Source organism: Manis javanica, chromosome 6, assembly GCF_040802235.1.
Source record: "Manis javanica isolate MJ-LG chromosome 6, MJ_LKY, whole genome shotgun sequence".
Classification (NCBI taxonomy): Eukaryota; Metazoa; Chordata; class Mammalia; order Pholidota; family Manidae; genus Manis; species Manis javanica.
This window is the reverse complement of record NC_133161.1, coordinates 94567520-94584729: the sequence shown is the minus strand read 5'-3', so window position 1 is coordinate 94584729 and position 17210 is coordinate 94567520. Positions and strand designations below refer to the sequence as shown.

Here is a 17210-nt window from a genome sequence, read left to right as displayed (position 1 = left end):
ATCTATTCTGGGCAACAGAGTGAGGTCTGAAGACCTACCTTCCAATAGTTTATCACAATACAACTGTTAAGCAATAATGCAGCATCTTTCAGGTGATCCTGAGCTGCTCAGACAATAAACGCTAGGGGAACTTAAAAGAAGTAATTATTACCAAGGCCTGGCTGGTGAACAAGTGAATCATTAAAATTTTAGAATATATATGAAAAGGAGTACTCCACATAGAAAGAAAAATGAACAGAACCTTATCTTATACTTTACTACATACCTTCCAGAACACAAGAACAGTGCTAGATACAGAAAACCATGACCAACACACTGACACATGGAACCAAATGATCAGGAACAGGAATAAGTAAAGACAGTTGCATGACTGACACTCATAAGGATCCAAAGAGCAGATGTTCTAAGAAGATCAAACTAAGGGCAGACTGGCAAAGTGGGTGAGGAGCAAATTCCAAGGTAGACGCTAAAAAGCAAAGTCAAATCAGGTTGAAAACAATGAGTAAATGAAGAGAACAGGCAATCAAAGCGATACCGAGATAAACACAGGCTCAGGGAAGAAGGCAGTGTCCAAAGGTTAGCACACTGCAGCCAGAAATAACTCATCACCAAAGAGACTGAAGGATGAGAGAACGGGTGCCCACACAGGGGGCCAGAATGGGGAATGCAGCCAGTTTGGAAGTGTCATTCTGGCTATCTTTTACCCCTGATAGTTCCACATGGGATAGTCCATCTTCCTGTCTCGAATGGCATATGGAAGCTATATAAATCTTGTGGATGGGCTATGTTCATTGGCTAAAGGAAGATAGCTGAAAACTTTATATGAATATTTTTAAGTTAAGCATAAAGGTAAAAATCTACAAAAACTGTATTGAAAGATAAGGTAAAAAAGTAACATCCTTAAGTTTATTGGCTTTGGGCAAGGCTCCGGCTGCCCTGATGGTGTCCCTCCACATTCCCATGGCCTTCGTTGGGTTTTATTTGGCTCGAGTGAACTGCTCAAGAAGCTGGTTACAGCAACATGGCTTCAATTACTGGTTGGGTTCTACCACATGTGTTTTGTCAAAAGATCTACAGAGGCACAGAACAGTGCTCTTCCCAGCTTTGTCTGAAGCTAAAGGAATATCAAAGAATATGTAAACTTTTAGAAGTCCAAACCTTGGATGAGAAATCAAACATGTTTATAGAGGAAAAGGCAAACAATATCAACAACAAGTGACAGCCGTAGCACAGTCACTTCCGACGGAACTGCCTTAAAGAGACATTTTGTGTCTCATGAACCAATCCAGAACCACCACGACACCACCCACCCCTAAGGCCCTAGGTCAAGACTCACTGTCTCAAACCACAAAGCTCTTCCGAGGTTCTGTAATAACCACACCTGGTTCAAGTCAAAACAGGAATCCCATTAAGAATTATACATTTTCCCCACTACTCTCCTACCACGAGAGCTACATACAACAATGGAACTGATGTCCTAATCATTCAATCACATCTACTTGGGGAAGGTTCTGGAAACCACTGGTAAGGGTGGCTTGAAAGGCAAACCATCAAAGTCAGTTTAAATGCTATGAAAGTATTAAGTCATGATATTATCATTTGCAATATCATGGCATTATGCACTTGCATTTAAAAAGATCCTGGTTTTCGAATTTCACACACACACAAGAATGTAAAAAGTTTCTCCTGAGAGGGAGTAGAATGCCAGGTTATCCTGGGAAGCCAGGGTCACTAGTATTACCCAAGAAATAGAGAACTATAAGAGCAGAAGAAAAGTATCCAGCATAAATGATTTGCCACATATTCCTGGTACTGTAACTAGCATGCCAGATTTAGAACAAGATCCATACTCAAATCCTAGTTCTATCACTTTCTAGCTGAATAACCTTAGTTTAATCCCTTAATTTCTCCTGTCATCAGTTTATTCATCTGTGAAATGGGATAACACATTCATAACTACTTTGGTGGGGTGTTGTGACAATCAAATGAGATAATGGCTGGGAAAACACTTTGTAATCCGTAGATCACAATGCACATGGGAGCTATTATCTAGTCTTTTTCCCTAAAATACTGTTCCTTGGAACTCACTTCGCCTGGGGTTTTCCAACTTCACTTCTAAAAGAACATTTTTGGAGCTACTCAAATGAAGACTTACACAAAGTATGAGTATCTGTTTTCTGCTTCTTTTTCTCTGATCCAAAGAACTTGCTTCCTTTCACAGATTTAGCTCTTTATGTCATTAACTAAATTTAAATCATGCCTAAAGACTTACTTGTTTGGCAGCACAGTTTCATATCCTGTTTGGTTTAATTTTTAAAATTCTTTTGTAAAGCACTCCAAGATGTTTGCATGAAGATCACTCAACAAACGGAAGCTTCTCTTGAATACACACACAAGGACACACCCACATCAATGGGAAGAAACATAATACAGATTGTTAACATGGTAAAACAAGTCTACAGAAAACAGCTCCTAAAATTAGATTTGCTTCCACACTGTATGGCCATTTCTTGACTGAGAGATCCTTAACCCCTCAAAACCAACTGGGAAGGCTGACATGATCTTCTAGAACCCAAGTCCACCAGTGCATGTGGACAGAAGATTTAAGTGTACAGGTCAACACAGACACGGCATTTTCCATGAAGTGGCCTCCTGGCAAGAGAACATTCCCTAGGGTTTCCCTATCTATCAAGAGACTGACCATCAGATCCTGAACTGTTTCACATAAGCACAATGCCCTTATTGTTAGCAGCTGTTCATCGGTCAGCATTGCACAACTGACCAGGTGCATTTCGGGATGGAGTTTTGCCTTTATCCAAAGATTCAGGGTGAATAGGCTCAGGACTTGTTCAACGATGGTAAAACATTGGTTCCAAGCCATCAGGATTATTATAAATGGTAAAACATTGGTTCCAAGCCATCAGGATTATTATAGCCCATAAAGTACTTTGACAATTCATGCATATGTGGTAGAAATTAAAGCATGCCACAGATATGAATAGAGCCATTGGTTTAATTTGGAACCTTTTTTTTTCTAATTGTGTATATTTAAGAATTGATTTTAAGCTTAAATGTCTGGATGTGAAGGCAAAAACATTGACCAATACCACTAAAGATCATCAAACAACTCCAGGGAAGATGTTTTTGGAATATATACTTTGAATTATCATTGGCAAGGATATTTGATTCTTAATCATCACTTTAAGATAAATACATAATGCTAAAGTATGTTTATTAGAAGAACCAAAAAACTATCTTCCCATGTAGAATAGAGGAGTTCATAGAGTATAAAATAAAATCTATCTCCTATAGTCAAGAAAAAATATTATGTCACTTTAAATTAACCATTAAGGTTCAGACTTACATATTGACTTATGACAGGAATTCAAAGGCTATTTTTTTCAACTTTGCTCTTTACTTTGTTTTAAGCTCTTCAAAGTGTATCTTCTTCACTGATTCAATGGATTTGTTGCATTCAGAACTTCATAAAACCATCAATTGTTATTTAAGAGTATTATGTTTAATGTTGTATTATGTTGTAAAGTAAGCTACTGAGCTGCCAGTTTTCTGTTCAACAAATTGTATTTTCATAATGAGACAGTATTTTGTTATTGTGTTGGTTTAGTTTTTAAGGAAGGTATACTTATATATAAAATAGAGTTAATTTAAGCTTCTTTTTGAAAAGAATGACAATATATAGGAAATGTTAATAATAGCATTATTATAGAAAGTATCATATATTGACATTAAACCATTGCTTTCCTAACCATTATGGATTGAAGTTAATACATACTGGGTACATGCTCTGTGACATGCATGAAGCCAAGGGTTCGCACAATGCAAGAACTACTATTAGTTCCCCAATGTACAGATGGGAAAATAGAAGCAAAGAGGCTAAAGAAAGCTGGAGTCATCTCACTCCAGAGCTCTTGCTCTTTCCCAGCAACCTAATATTGTGTTTGCAACAGTAACTGACAGAGGAGGGGCAGGAATTCAATAAAAGTTATTTGTTGTAGCAATGAAAGTCCATTCTATCTCAATTTTGGGCCAGAGTATATGTTCAGAACAGATAAAAAAACTAGTGCCCCCAAAAAAGAGGACAATCAAATGCCCATATTATGAATTATGGTTACAGCACTTTCATTAATGAAAAACATGAGACCCTTCGCTTTGATTCCAACTGTTTAGTGGCAAAGAGTGACTAAACTTTAGTTCTGGTTGTGAAATGTAATAATAGAATTCAAATACATCATTGTTGAGAGACACTAAAACTGTTAAAATTTTTTTCATATGTCCTCAATTAGGCAATAATATCTAGATTCTATCAGTGAAGGGTACACCTCACAGTCCTGCCAGTGAGGCCACTCTGAAGGGGGAAGACCCCATTGTCAAACCCGGGTATAGGTGTAAGTTAGTAGTCCATGATGACCTGACTTTCCATGTGAATAAAATGAGGATGAATTCCTCTTTATATATTTCTGGCAGCAATCTCTCCTAGTGACTTTCCCTCTTTATCTGTATAAAGAGTGGTTTATGTTGGTCCAGACCAGAAGGTATAATAGGTTCTATGAGAGACTATGTGTGTCCATGTTCAATACTTCCAGCACCAAAGTGCAAAGAGGGAAGATTATGTTTCCTGAAATTTTGTTTCCCGATCATCATGAAGGAGGAGGGCATTTACTTCTGCAGCCAATGGTTTCCTGCTTTTAGTTTCATGGACTAGACTTTACAAACATGGAGGGTGTTGGAGACTCCTCTAGATTCTTTCCACTTACTTTCCAGTCAGACTTTCCTTCCCCTGCTGCAAATGGCAGGCAACATCCCTAAATTGAGTCCTATTTGTACTATATCTTGCAGAACTTATTCAAGTATTCTAGCCTGTGGGTGTTCCCATTTCTTATTTCCTGTGCAAACACAGTCTTTTACCTGATATGTATCAGGAGAAAGGTTATACACACACACATCATTTGGGAGGTAGGGTATTAAATGTGTAGGATAAAAAGCACAATTTTGAAAAACAACAAAGTAGTCCTTCTTAGGCTTCCTCCACAATCACTATATCTTAGAGGAGCTCCATCTTTCTCCAAGAACATAATGTAAACTAAAACAAGTTGCTGTCCTGCCTTTTGAAAGTAAGACACTAAGTATGTCAACCTTGCAGAATTTCTGGAATCTGAAATGTGAAATAGTCTTTGGCTGGCTAACTCTAGGCTTAAATGTCACCCAGCTACCCTCCCCCCATTTAAACTACATTCCCCCACACCAGTGTCTCATAGTGCCATTTTCATTCAAGTAAGACCACACATAGAGAGTTCTGAATGCCCTGCCTCCTCCACTTAATTGCAAACTTGCAAAAATTTTAATCATATATACCCAGTGCTGATCACAGCACCTGGCACGTAATAGGCACTCAAAAAATACGTATTGAATTAATGATTAAATAAACAGTAAAACAAGTTTTTTTTAATGAAGCTGTTTAAGGGGATAAAGTACAGTGTTATAAAACAATCGCATGCCCCTTTGCTAGTGGAAGTACATTTTCACACAAACCTATAATTACAAATTAACTAAGAAATGGCGCTGCATTCCTCTCAAATCATCACCTCTGCCTGTCCTTGCTTTGTCAAGTTACGGTGGGCTGACTTCTTCCGCTCTAAACCAGGTGCACGGCAGGGCTCGATACGCTTCCTAGGATGTTCTGGGGTTACAGTTTGGTCTTTAACAGAGTGGCTTGGGTATATGGCCCACACAACAACTTAAAAGAAAATGTGACTAGGTATTATGCCTAGATGAGCTATAAGTCTTCTAGCACTTTTGTTAAACACTCTTCACTAAGCACATAAATAATTCCAATGCTTATAGTACATATTTTGTAAGTAAGATAGTCACTATCCTTAGGTAAACCAAGAGTTTATCTCATTTAGATAGACATATACTATATAATATATACATTATATATATCTACACACTATATAATATATATATTATATATACTATATAATATACATATTACATATACTATATAATATATACATAAAATATATTACATATACTATATAATATATACATAAAATACAGTATATATACTATATATACTGTATATGGAAAGATATATCTTGTTCACACTCACATTTGGACCAACTAATGGATTTCTCTTCATAAATCTGAACTTCAAAAACAATGCTCTAGATTAAGCTCTTTTAATGGTTTAATAATTAAAGACATAATAATCCTGGGTAAGTTAGTCAAAGTTGAGGTCTGCTTCCTTACAGCATCTACACTGGGTTTGCAGATTGTTTTAAATGGCTGAATAAGTTGCTTCAAAATTACCCCTTTTATCCTGTAATAAACTTGACCAGACAGGTGAATTATCTCAGAAGGAAAGAAAGCATGACGAAACACTGATTCTACCTAATCCCTAAACCATTCTGTTTCTGTCAGGGCAGAATTCACTAAAATCAGCAGAGGCACCACTGCCTTGGCCTCCTGTGAGTCTCCTAGACTTCACACATGTATTCCCTCGGCCAGCAATGCTCTAGTCCTGATCTCCACAACTGAGTTCCCTCTTCAATGAAATTTAGTCACTGTCTCCTGACTAAACCCTCCTGAATCTAGACACTCTATGTGCTATAGCACCCCCACACTGTTTATGTCTACTTCCATAAAAAAATGGATGACTGTACACTTGTTCATGTGTTTTCTCTGTGTGAGCTCTTGGGCCCTTTCACGTGTCTGTCCAGCTGAACTGAGGGGCTGGAGAGTCCTTTCTGCAGTCTCACCACAGCAGGGAGGCTTGACTTTGGTCTTGTACCACCAGGAGGAACCCACCAAGGGCCTGCTGTGTGGAAGAGGAAGTTCCTTCATATCACTAAGCTGCAAGGGAAGAGAAGAAATCCCGGAGCACTGAAACCATGGCTTAGGTTGGTACAAGGAAGGATGGAAATGTCATTTCACTTTCTATACATCACTGCATCCATTTAACTATGTAAATGTGTTGCTGATCACTGCAATGAAAAGCCAAGATGCTAATGGCAGTTTTGAAATGGTAGATTGTTTCCCCTTTATTTGTTTAACCATGTACTTACTTCTCTGAGGTCCTAATAGAATAATATGATTTAAAAAAAAAAGTAATCCACAAGATTGGGAGCTCTGTGGAGGCAGAGAGCACTGCTTTCTTTCTTGTTTGTTATTTACTGTCCCTGGGGCCTGACACAGAGCTTAGCACATTATGGGCATAAATTAATAATTGTTGAGTGCTCACATATTCTAGATGCTATTCTGAGCTCTGGGAATACAGTGTTAGACAAGGTAAATCTCTTGATTTCATGGAGCTAACATTCCATTTGGGGGAGGAAGCAGGAAATAAAGAATTAAATAAAGCAGAAAATATCAGAAAGTGATGAGTGCTTTTAGCAAGTGTCAGGGTGAGGGGCTGAGGAGCTTAGTTAAACTGGATGGATAGGATGGGCCTTTGTTGGTGAATGACGGGAACCAGCCGTGAGAAGATCACAGTCCTTCTCCATAGCGGCTCTCCATGAGAGTCACTCCGGTAGTTAAAGAATCAGAGGCTGATTTCACTGAGCTTAGGTGGCGGGACCTCAGCGTTGGTGTTGTTTAAATGCTCCCAAGCCAAATCTAATAGATAGCCAGGAATGAACACCACCAAAGTGGAAGAACAGTCCAAGCAAAGAAATAGGGTGTAGAAGCCTGCCTATGAAAGTAAGGCTTACAATTAAAGCAATTTAAACCAGAGGTTTAGAGTCACGAGAGATTTTTAAAACCTCAGATGCCATTATCACAACATGAACCCATGAAATATAGACTCTGAGGCAGGCAAGGCCGAGCAGCAGTATTTTGGAAAACATCTCAGGAGATTCCAATGTTCAGCTGTGTTTTAGACTTAGGGGGAGCAATCATCCTGGCTTGCCTGGGATTGGATGGTTGATCACCCTAGTTAGACTAGTGGTTTTCAAAGAATGAATCAGAAACATGGTTGGGGGCGTGGGGGGGAAACAATTTGTCTTTTAAAGGATCCTCCGAATGGTTCTGTATAGGCTAAAGTTTCAGAACCACTATGTTAGAGCAAGAGAGAACTGTGTCTACAATATGGATAAAGTTAAAGAATGAATTAATAAAGGTAGAGATGAATGAATGAACTTACCAGGATATCTTCTAATAATGCCTCTACTGTGAGATGAATATTAAAGTCTCTTAGGATTTTATGAACATGTAAGCCACTGGAAAGGCATATTGTGCTCAAGCAATAAAACCAATGTTTACAGTTTAAAAAAATTAGAAGGAAAAAAATCAGCATAAGGCTCCCTCAAACTACTGTGAACCTCCTAAGAATAGAGTACCTTGTTAATGTAATGCCAAAAGAAAACTACTCACAGTCCAAAAATGTGGACTTGTTACATCCTCCCAGAAGAAAAAATGACAAATGCTGTCTTCCATCAAGGTTGCCTTAGTACTAGAAATGGGGTGGCTTAATCCATCACTTTTCTCTTCCATTCCCAGCTCCACTCCAACCCAAGTATTTGTCTTGGGCCAAGCAGGTCGTGAGGAGCAGGCAGCCAAGCAGGACTTAGGGGATGTCACACAATCACCACATGAATGGTGACTAACCAGTGAGAGTCCCTGGACTGGGTTCTGAAAAGCTGAGCCTACTGGTATCCTTGGAGCCCAAGATGAGGGTCCTGAACAGGTAGCCTGAGTAGTCTCCCACTGAGGCTGGCAGGCAGTGTGGAAATAAGTGAACAGAGACCTTTCTAGTATATGGACATCAAACTCACCACCTGCTTTTGTTGCTGTATTGAGGCCAGAGACAACCTGCCCTCTGTCATTCCTCAGGATCACACCCAGGGATAGTACCCTACCCAGGGGATTTAAAAACAAAAACACAAACACCATAACCTTTAAAATAAAAAAAATTGCAACATAAACCAAAGGGGAAGTTGGTCTCTGTTAAGAGTCAAATTAGTAGCCTAGAAAATCAGAGAAAACATGCAAAGAAATGGAAATTATGAAAGAAATATAAGTCAACTAAAGACAAATCCAGGGGTTCTTAACAGGGCAAGAATGGGAATCCTGATGAGTAAGGAGGAGGAACTAATAGAGGAAGAATAATTATTGAACAAATTTTCAAAATCCTCCAAGAGGAAGAAAGATTTCAAAGAGTCCACTGAGTTTTAAATAAAATTGATGATAGCTCTTTTGTCTTCATGGGGTAACATGCTGTCCAGACTGAGGAAGACCCAGAGCCAAGGCCACGGCCTCATTGGAAAGCACCAGAAGTGCCCAGGAGGCCAGGGTCATGCTGGTGGCATGCAATCCACAGGACTAACTTTGACGGATGTCACCCAGGTTACTTTGGGAAAGTTGGTATGAGGCATTACCTCATTCCTTAGAAAGGAACCAGAGCTTCTGCCCAACTGCCAGCCTTGATAAACTGTGAAACATGGTCAGTGAGCAGACATGGGTAAATGCTGTCAAAAATAAGACTGGAGCTGCTCTTATCATTGACGTGGTGTGACCAGGTTACTACAAAGTTCCGGGGATGGAGAAGTTCCCAAAGCAGCTCGTCATCATGAAGGCCAAATTCTTCAGCTGCAGAGCTAAGAAGAAGATAGAAGCTGCCGGGGCACCTGTGTCCCGGCAGCTTGAAGTCACATGGAGGGAGGTTCATTAAATGATAACAAGTGTTTTTCAAAAAAAAAAAGTTGATGATAAAGTACATTTAGACATATATGATTTTAATTCCAAGGATTTAAAAACAAAATCATCCAGGTTGAAAGGACAATTTCTTTACAAAAAGAAAAACCATTCATGGATTAGACTTCTCATCTGTGAGTTTGGAAGTTAGGAGACAGTAAAATCATATCTATATATTATCTAAAGTAAAGGATTGCAACCCAAAGAACTTCCACTCATTATTAGGCTTAAAAAACCCCATATCTTTAAATATGAAAAGATTCAGGTACTAAGTGACACATATATCCAACTAAATAAAATACTCAAAAACAAGTCTATTGAAACAATAGATATGAACAGAAGAAAAGATTAAGAAACAAGGAAATGAGAAATAAATGCATGTACATATATATATATATTACACACATATAACTAAATCTATGGATAATGATATACCACAGGCTGTCTAAAAATGTATAAAATACATGCTAAATAAGGACACCTGAGATAAAAGAGATAGATATGCCATAAGAGAAATTTTAATAAACCCCAGAACTTAAAATATTATATTATCTCAGTACAACCTAGCAGTTGAGGATAAAGATATGGGGAGAGAGGAATAGATGGAGAAGGTTTTCTACAGGTTTCATTCATCTTCCTGGAAGAATAGAGTATGTTGGCAAATACTTTGGTATCTTGATTCCACATAATAGAAAAATATGTATAAGATTTTGAGTACCAGAAAGTAAAGACAACCATTAATGGAATAGAAAACTAACTTAGGAAGGGAAATAAAGTAACTAAAAATTACAATACCAGAAAATTAGCATAAGTTTTCAAAAAGGAAAAAAGATGGAAATAAATATTAAATGTAAAGTAAGATGGGAAAAAAACTACTAAGTATACAAGTGGGAAAATAAATGTGAATAGCCACAATTCTGTCATTACAAAAGAGGTTGACAGATTTACTTTTTTAAAACTAAAACAAAGTAAAAAAGATTTAATATAAATAAATGAACAAAAAGATAGGAAGATGCAAATAAAGAGAAGGTAAAAGTACCAATATTAATATAAAAAATAAGGTGAAATTTGAGCACCAAACACAAAAAGGTTAAAGTAACATATAAAGGCATAACTTATTTTTGAAAATATATTACTATTAATCATTAATGTGGACATATGAAATCATGGTAGAACTAAATATTTAAAACAAAAAACAGAAACAAACAAATAAAAAATGGTCAGATCCACGAAAGGAAAATAAAACTTCCATAGAAAACAAACAGCCTTACTGGCCTGGAGAACCAGAGATAGAATTCAAGGAAACTACAGCTACTGGAAAGTGAAAGGAGAATCCTAGGAAGGAGAGAGCCACAAAGGGCATGTCTATAAACTGTGCCAAACTGTGATGACCCCTGAACTGAGCAATTAGCCCTGACAGCTAAGGCTAAGAAGAAATGAACCAAGATTTGAGGTGCAGAGAAGAGAGAGTTTGCAGTTTGAGCCCAGCAAAATTCAGTGCCTAATTTTAAAATCACTCTTCATAGGAATATACCCTACAACAGATCATTTGAAATGGCCAGAAAACAATCCAAATTTGCTCAACATATTCCTCCTTCCCCTAAAAAACACACTCAGGAAAATATAACATTTTCAAGAGAAAAAAATACACAATGGAAATGACCTACATATTAGAATTAACATTCTGAAGTGTTTCCACCTTCTTTCCTTCACTGAAGATAGGCTGGCATTGAGTTGCACAGCGTTTCCCACCTCCCTTTCCATTTCCTCTTTCAGGTGTTTCCTCTATGAGAATCATCACAAGTTCAATCTCATCTTTGTGTCTGATGTCTTGAGGACCCAGTTACAGAACTGGTCTGAGAAATGTAGACATCCAAACCAATGCTCTGGTAATGATTCCCAAATTTTGGTGGTCTTGACGCTTGCAGATCTTGTTAGAACAGACTGCTGCCTCCCAACCCTCCCCCAAGAGATACTGACACTGAATTTGTATGTATAACAAGTTCCCAGATGATGTTGATGTTGCTGGTCTAGGGCCACATTTTGAGAACCACTAGTATCAGTTTCTTTCTCCTTGGCCCCAGGACAATAGGATGATTAAGGTATCTCATTGTCTGTGGATAAAATGACAGTTCCTGTGGCCAAAATTCTCACCTGGCCCTGGTTGGCTAGCTCACTACATACGTGTGGGCAATACGTTGCTATTGACTCTATATAAGGAGCTCTGCCCGGTAGTCTATGAGACACAGTGGTACAGCTGCAAGGCTGCAGGAAAGCAGAGCAGAGGCTGGAGTGGAGGCCCAGAGGGCGGCTGTGTGGGCAGAGAGGCCCAGAGGCAGAGACAGGCTTGCTGCAGGCAGACTCGCTCTGAGTGGATGGGATTTTAGTGATTGACCTGCCACCGTGGAAATAAAGTTGGGTATAACCCTTTCACCCCAAGAACGTTCCACTGTCACTTCTTTGGTCTCATTGAATCCATAGCAAACTTGCCCGGGGCAGAAACCCATTGGCAAGACAGTGTCACATTTCCAAATGTAGTTGTATGTTTCTAAACTGTGTCATGAGGAAATCTGATGCTTGAAGTTCTGCTATACAAGGAAAGGTAAAGCTTAGGAGGCAGGAGTCCAGGCCCTCTCTCCCACTTCAACCAAGGTAACTCTGCTATCGTCAGTTTTACATATTGATATTTCATTTGAAAAGAGTTCAAATGATGAGAAATGTATTTGAAAAAAATACACTTGGCTCTAATAAAACTCAGCCAAGCCTTTGCCTATAAAATAAGATACTGGGAACTCCTTCCTTCTGGTCTGGTAGACCGTCTGGACTAGCCTTGTCAGCCTTTTGAACAGCCTTCCCTAAGAGTTCATTCTAACTTTCAGATACTAGGTCTACAGTAACACGCACATTTCCAAGAGCCTCTGACCTCCCTGGTTTCGCATATTCTCAACTTTCAACAGACTGCAGAAATATTTTTATACTTTTGGTAGGCTAAAATAGCTTTCTCAGAAGCTTATAAAGCATATCTGAGAAGCATTTTCCTCTGGTGAGGGCAGACCCACCCCTTTATCTTCTTTCTCTCTTACTATTTCAAAACCTGCCACCCTTATTTGACAGCAGCAAGGCAGAAGACAAAACAGAGCTAATAACCAAAAGCGGCAGAGCTACAGCTCAGATTAAACCTTCAAGCTGCAACTCTACCAAGAGATAAACTTTTCATTACTTTTAATTCTTATAAACACATACCTGCTCTGCTCAAAAAGCTAAGTAAGATTTATGAGCCTTATTGTTTATCTTTACAGAAATAAAAGGGACCATATTTTACTCTTCAGTACTAACTGAGAAATGCCAAAAACGAGCAACAATGAATTATAAAAGACTGCCTTGTCACAGCCCAGCAATACTGTCCAGTTTTCAAAAGGCAGGACAATCATTATGCATCAAATAAGTATTCAGGTATAGATGATTCAGTTTGAGAAAATCTAAGAGATTTTTAACTTCTTTTCCTCTTTATCATTCAATATATGGTCAATTAAAGAACCAGGACCTCATTCCTAGTAAAATGAACCTCATTCCTAGTAAAAAAAAAAGTATTGGTGATGAGAAATTATATCAGACAAGTTATAAAAAGAAATATAGGCAACAATAACAAAAAATAAATAAAAAAGATTGAGGGAGACGTAGTCCCCTTATTTCAAAATTATGATAGTTTAAATGGTTTTCATATAGATGACTTTTGAATGGACATGTATGAAGCAGACTATCCAAAGAATTTACTTCCGAACTTCCAAACTTCTCCCAGCTCCCCACAACCACTCTTCTATCTTGCTGGAGTACAGGTATACTGAAGAAAGTGCTTAGTGAGGTAACAATAGATGCAATAGAGGGGAAAAATCTTGAAATTGATTCCAATGGTGGAGCTGAATTTCAGATTCCACTACTGAGCAGACCTTGGGCAAGATGAATACTCTCTGCAGTTCAGTTTCTGTATCTACACATTGAGTATGAAAGCTTAACTCCCCATGAACGTTGTGAGGACTTAATGAGATGATGTTGGTAGGAGCAACTTCTGTGGTTATTTGTAATACTAGTTGCTTAACAAATGTCAGTAAATTGAAAGTAAAAGCTGATTCATGAACAATCTGTTGGGAGACCAAACTAGTAGGACACCCTTCAAGATAATATACATGTTCAGAAACTAAATTAGAAATAAAGGCTGAAGGGTTTTTAAAATACCTAGAGATTTGGTCTATAATGAATTCTATTATCCATATTATGGAATAGGGGATACAAAAAGATAATGGAATGAAAAAATAAATAAATGTAACACAGTGTTATAAATGCTCATAGTCACTTACACTAAGGGTTGCTAGAGTACAAAAGAATAAGCTGCCAGGGGTGAGGGCAGGTGATCATCCAGAGAAGGTTTTGTTTTGCACAGAGACTCACAGAGGACTTGAAACTTAGTTATAAGCAGGAGTTCATTAGACAGATGCTGTGAGAGGACGGGGAAAGAACAGCGAGCATACCAGACAAACAGAAATTTTATGGGTTCACTGAACACAGCATTTCAGAACAATATGATTTCATAAATTCACCATGAAAAAGGAGGAAATACGGGTGCATAAAAAAAACTAGCCCATTTTTATAACAATTTTAAGTGGAGAAAAATGGAGAAGTAAGAAATATGAATAAAGCTTTCAAATCATGTGCTCAAGAGGAAAGAATTCAATGCCCTGGTTCAAGACTAGCTCTATCAGCTACCACCTGTGTGATCTTGGGTAAATCTACTCAAACTCTGACTCTGTTTTCTCATCTCTAACAACTGAGAGTTGGCTTAGTAGATTATTAAGGTATCTGTCATCTCTAAAAACCCTAGGATACAATGAAAATTGAAGCTCCCCTTTTAAATATCTACCAATAAAACAGATCCATAAAGTAGTTTTTATTTTTTAAAAAACTGTTTTGAAAGTGAACTTCACAATACAAAAGATTATACACACATGAATTTTATGGATATGTGTACACATGTATGTAAGTGTGTGTATGTGTGTGTGTGTGTGTGTGTGTGTGTCTCAGCTTATTACTTAGAAGGAAAATAGACTGGATTAAGTCACACCTGGCTGAGGTGGAAGGGGCTGGAGAGAAGGGAAGGAAAAGGAACTTGAAAAGTCTGCAGAGCTCATTAGTGCCCTGATACCAAATGATTTAAGGACATCTTTGGCTTTGATTCAAACAGTTTTCTGTACTCAGTAACATGACGACAATCAAAAGATCCACAGCTGGACTCTGGAAAGTCTTGTCTGAGGGTTCTGTTGTAAAATAACAAATTTGCTGTATAGGTTGTATGACACAAGACCATTTCAGAATGAATCCTGTCAAAGCTGGGGACCCAGAGGAACTGCTTTATGCAGTTTTTGTAAAAGATGTAATTTGTTTTTAAGTTGCTCTGGTATTAAGAGAGGCTGAGCAAGCAGTTCTGAAGGGGTCACAGCTCAAGGTAAAATGATAAGTGAATGTTTGTGCTCCCCCATTGTGAAGGGCCGCGTTTTTCTTACTGTCGTTCTCCTCCACCAGTCCTAGGGTTTCTCAGCCCGCTCTCCAAACACAGAGGACTGACCTCTTCATCAAGATGAATCACTTCCCTGCCTGGCTTATATCCTGCCTCCTCTTGATCCACAGAAGTTTGATGCCACAATGACACTAATGACACCATTTGATTTAGAAATAAGGAGACATGCCAGGTCTTTCTCAGACACGCCCTTTGTTCTTCATTAATCGCGGCATCACCAAAATCTAAAGCCACCAGGGACCTCACACATCATAAATTTAGCTGTTTATCCTTAAAGGATGAGTTAACCTTTTAAACACAACAGTAATATGATGATATTAAAATCGTAAATTTTTTCCAGAAGTGTTAAGGTTTTTTCCCCAGATGCCTTTTTCTACCAATGATTTTTAAACTCAAGATAATACCCATTCAGTTTAGGCACAGATTAACTCAATAAATAAGTTCTACTACTTCCACATGATCTTCAAGGATTGTTGTAACACAAGTGTACCTGCCACCCTTAAAAGGCCCTACACCTCAGCTCTTCACTTTTCCTTCCTTGACCGCACAATGCCTTCCAGAACCATCCAACCCCTGGTGAATGGACTCCAAGGCCGTCTGAGAGCCAGGGACTCCAAAATATTTCTAGGAATGAATTTATCTCTTTCCAAATAAAGGCAATAAATCCTATGGAATCTTTTCTTTGGGGAGGAAAAGAAATATTTTCCCTGCTGCCAAACCAATAAATTTCCCACCCCCCTCCTAAATTTTTATAGGCAATTTTCTACACTAAATTTGCATGCACTGTGTAAATTTTCGGGAGCTTTCCTCCTGAAAAGCCAACTTCTTATACACCTCCCAACAAATACTGACCACATCCTGACCAATGCTAAGCACTGTGTAATGCTAAGCAGACCTGGGCCTGCAGGAAATAAGATGCCACATTTGGGACAGCTGTCAGCACATGTTCAGCACCCTGCCTTCCACTCATCCCTCCCATGCAATTAACCAGGAGTGAGATTTGGAGGTAAGAGGACAGCTTCTGAGCCCAAAAGCAAAAAAGAAAAGTCACTTGACTGTTGAATACTTTGCTGAGGTTGACCACTGTCTGAAACTATTTATTTTATGTAAGTGTTGCTTACTAACACTTTTCTCTGAGACAGTTGAAGACCATTTTACGCATTCCTACATAATCCCAGAGAATTCGAGAATACCACACATCCACATTTTATTTTTAAGAAACTGGTGACTGACAAAAGTTTTCCTGAAGACAGAAAAGCAGCTAAGTGACAACTGCTGATGGATTTAGCAAAGGTTTAACAGACTCAAGCCAATGGATTTTTTCATTTATGAATTCCATAAGCACTCAGAGCATCTAATTTGTTCAAAATACTGTGGCAAATGCTGCAGTTGATATGAAAATAGAAGAGACAGCTTCTTCCCTCAGAGAATTAATAGTTGTGTGACTATGCACAACTGTCTACTCCTGTGTACAGAAGAGTCTAGAATTTTAGAATAGGAAAATAATTAAATGCATTTCCAAAATGCAGAAATCACTAGACATGGAACCCAAATCTAATTTCACTTGAGTTCAAATTTTCTCATAATGCATGTTGTAGTCAGATGAAGAAAAATGCAATAGAATCAATGATTTATAATTAAACATTGATCCTCATCTAGACAATGATTCACAACACTTTAAGTTTTAGTTTCTCTCAATGTTAATGTATTGGGGGTGCTGTTACTTAAAGAAGTAGTTAACACTTCTAGATAGTTAAAACATGGCAAGGTTAACTGTGAGAATCACAACAAATGCAATTAATTTTTTTAAATCTTTTACAAAATGGTTGTAGGTTGAATTTCAGATCAAAAGGGCACTTATGTGATATTTTCTGATCATTAGACAGTTTTTATAAACAAAGACACTGAGGTCTAGAAGGAATGTGGTCCA

The 17210-nt window shown here is 38.2% G+C and overlaps 1 protein-coding gene and 1 pseudogene across 8 annotated transcripts in view; one reads left to right on the top strand and one right to left on the bottom strand.

Annotated features, from left to right (window-relative positions):
* The window catches only part of SUGCT (succinyl-CoA:glutarate-CoA transferase), a 777770-nt gene that overhangs the window by 304141 nt on the left and 456419 nt on the right, over positions 1-17210 (bottom strand). The gene's annotated exons all lie outside the window — the stretch shown is intronic.
* Positions 9079-9859, top strand: LOC108391316 (large ribosomal subunit protein uL15-like; annotated as a pseudogene).